General features: G+C 49.7%; 1 pseudogene; it reads right to left on the bottom strand.

Annotated features, from left to right (window-relative positions):
* Nucleotides 1-346: 346 nt before the first annotated feature.
* LOC101587490 lies at nucleotides 347-1,528 on the bottom strand (annotated as a pseudogene).
* Between the last annotated feature and the right edge of the window lie 2,217 nt (nucleotides 1,529-3,745).

Here is a 3,745-nt window from a genome sequence, read left to right on the forward strand (position 1 = left end):
AAACCAGGCTTTTGCATCCTAACCCAGGAGACACGAAAGGAGCATAGAAAACCCTTATACACAACCAGACCGAGTACCAGGGAAAGTTAAAGATTTATTTTTGTAACTTTTGAAAAGGGAACAGGACATAGTCTTGCAGGACTGGGGGTGGAGCACACCTGCAAGAGGTACCCCCAAAACAGGAGAGGAGAGGCCCCAAGCAGAGACAGGCCTGGCCAGGCCATAGTGCTACTGTAGCTACAGCTGCTGTCCCACGATGCTCAGGAAGCTCAAACACACACACGGTCGCTGGACTCCAAGTCTGCAAAGTCCCCCCCCCCCCAGGTGAAGAAGATCCCAGCAGTCCTCAGTCTGAATCTTCGTGGTCGCCACCTGTAGCCGCCTGGCCCAGCTCCCACTGTTCCTGTTCTTCCATGTCGTCCTCTGAGGAGCTGAGGTGCTCTCCTTCCTCTTTGAGATCCCCAAAGCCATTCCCCAGGCAGGAAGTGCATCTGCTTGCAATCTCAACTTCCTGGCGCTGTGGCTCCTCTGGGTGTCCATCCGGATAGGCGTGCTTGTAGAAGCAGTTGGCTCCAAAGGGGCAGCTCCCTCGACCTTCGTCAAATTACCTGCAGGCCTTCATGCTGAGGGCGTCCTTGTATCTGCGGATGAGCGCCTGCTTCTCCTCTCCGTCCTCCAGCCAGTACTCGCTGGGGATGACGAAGTGAGAGTGGACCCTGCACTGGGGGCAGGTCTTGACGAGCCCGCTCTCGAACCCTTTGGTTCTCCTCCAGCTGCGCACACACTGCAGACAGAAGACATGGCTGCAGCTGCAGAGGAGGCCGAAGCGGCGCTCGCTGGCCTTGGCCTTCTGGTACACCACCTCCAGGCAGATGCCACACGCCAAGTCCTTGCTGCGCTGCACAGCGAAGGACAGCTGCATTTCCTTCTGCATGGCCTGGAGGCAAGACTGTCTGTGCTGGCGCCTCTGGGCCATGTCCGTGGGGTGCAGGATCTGCAGCCCACACACGTCGCAGGTGTCGCCGTGCATGTGCTTGCAGGAGTCCCCGTAGAGGCACCGACCCAGGGCTATGTAGGCGCACACCTGCTTCCTGGGCTCCTGGGGCATCAAGCCCAGCGCTGGGGCCTCTGTGCAGGCACAGTCTTCGGGGCCACCATAGAGCTGCCTGGGGAAGGAGTCGGCCCTGTGCAGCCAGTCCTCGGACCCTGTGCCCGCCGCCGGGAAGGGCGCCCTGCTGCACTCCTGCTCACCTCCGGTCGTGTCCTGGAGTGGGCCAGCTTGGGAGGGTAGACTGGAGACGGCCCCCAGGGGTGCTTCTGCAGGACGAGCTCTAGCAGCTGCTGCTTCCTCTTGCAGTGGCTTGTCGTGCTCATATCTGCAGCTTTCTCCATACACGCAGTTCCCCAGCTGGAAATACTTGCGGGCTCCACGGTCTGGGCTGTGGAAGGGGCCCGGCGAGTGGACACAGTCCTCTCCTGCTCCACAGGATCCGCACCTGCAGCACCTCTCCTGCCCGCCTGGGAACATGCTGTGCTCGCTGCTGCTGCTGCCGCCTCCTCTCTGCTTCAGCTGCTGCTCTCGCAGTTCAGTTGGGGAGAAGAGCTAGCTGTCCAGGACTCACTGGTCTTCTGCCTGTTTCCAGCTATTTCTGGAGCAGTTTGCTTCTTCCTCTTAATCGCTTGCCAGCTTCACTGTCAGAATCTTGCCCTGCAGAGCTTGAAGGAAGAAGTGACCAGGTTAGGCTTGCCTCTGGCCTGTGGTGCACAGCCTAATGAGGGAGCAGGTCTACTAGGCTGATGCTTAAATAGCTGCAGGGAGTAGGGTGGAGAGGTGCCCGCCCTAAATCCCATGTCTCAGGTGGCTGTAGAGGTACCCGCATTAAATCCCATGTCTCAAGTGGCTGTAGAGGTGCCCGCCCTAAATCCTATCTCTCAGGTGGCTGTAGAGGGGCATGCCCTTAATCCCAGTAGTCAGGTGGCTGTAGAGGGGCACACCCTTAATCCCAGTAGTCAGGTGCATGTATCCATCCAGGGCCTTAATCCCTGCCCTCAGCAGGCTGAGCCTGGAGAACCACAAGTTTGTCCACCCAGGCAACTGGGCAATTTAGTGATGGTCTGACCTGGTGGCTCCGGGCTGGTGTGTCTTTATCTCAGATGCAGCTGTGGGAAGGAGCGAGGTGTGGTTAACTAATGAAGGAATGGCAGTGCAGATGGACAGCAGAAATGACGTTGGGTGCAGCTGGGGATGAAGCTTTAGAAGTCACAGGGCAGGATGCTGTGGCCTGGGAACACATGGAGGAGGTGGGCTTTACCCTGAGGATGCTGAGGAATCATTGTAATTGAAGGAGATGCATTTGGGTTGAGTTTCATAAATGGCACTTTGGTGATTGTAGACGTGTGTGGGAAGGAAACAGAGGCCAAACCCTGCTGAGTGCACAGGGCAGGGGGATGGGCAGCTGCAGGGTGGATTAGGGAAGGAGTATGGGAAATTCTACAGGATTGGTATTTATTCCAAATTCCTTGTTGGAACTCTACTTTAAGCTCTACCCTGGAACTCTACTTTTGAAACAGCAGCTAGCTTCTGTTAAAATAGAATTCAAACTGATAGAATTCTACAATTTTTAAGGATGATATTTTACCAATATGATACCCAGATATAGTCAGAAGTCTATATTTTTATCCTACAAGTTTTGAAAATAAAGTGATCAAATGTAAGAATAGTACTGTATTCTGTGTTTTGACAAATCATACTGTAATAACTGCAGAAAAATGGTCACCTCCAGAATTCAGCTCTATAAATTTAGCTCTTTCAGTATTAAAATGACTTCTAAACTATCCATATGAGCAGGGCATGGTGGTGCACAGCTGTAACCCCAGAGCTGGGGAGGCTGAGGCAGGAGGAGGTTTGCGAGTTTGAGACCAGCCTGGGCTAAAAAGTGAGCCAGCCTGAACTGCATGGTGAGGCCCTGTCTCTAGAACACTCAAAAAGAAAAATGAAGAAGCATCCCTGGCATATGAAAACTAATCTGAATGTAAGCATTTACTTAATTTTTTAAACTGCCTCCAAACAGTTTATGCCATCAAAAAATTTATGACACAATCATAGATCTTAATTTACACTCCTTCAGTATTTGCATGCGTCATTTCATTTAGCGGTTTGGCTTTTGTATCTAGCGCCATCTATCTATTATTAAAAGTTGTTAGAATGTTTATCTGAACTAAATGTTGATCAACGGTTCTTAGAAGAAACAAGATTTCATTAATGTATTGTAAAAGGTTGTTAAAGTTTTATTTTGTGAACTGCTTATCAATCTTCAGTATTCTTTTAAAAAAATAGATATGTATCCTTTACTATTGTTTCGTTGAATATCCAGAATATCTAGTTTATTTTTACTTAGAAATAATTGAAGCTGAGCACAAGAGTTTCTTGGTGGGATTTACCTTCAGTAATACAATAATGTTCAAAACAAAGGTCCAGTTCGTTTTCTAATTTTTTAAAATGTTTTCTAACTTTTTTTATATAGTTAAGACTATGATTATTTAGATTTTTAAAAAATACATAAACTCATTCTATTTTGTAGAAATCCCGATGGAGTTTTTGGGTTGAATTTCAAAAAGGTCACTTTCTGGTTTAATACCAGAATAATAGCAAGTTTTCACTCAGAAGAATATGCGGGAACCTGGGGCAATGCTAAGAGGTCTCAAGAAGAAGGGGGTGGTGAATGTAAGCAAGAGACAGGAAAAG

Source organism: Octodon degus, unplaced genomic scaffold (assembly GCF_000260255.1).
Source record: "Octodon degus isolate 3935 unplaced genomic scaffold, OctDeg1.0 scaffold00009, whole genome shotgun sequence".
Lineage (NCBI taxonomy): Eukaryota > Metazoa > Chordata > Mammalia > Rodentia > Octodontidae > Octodon > Octodon degus.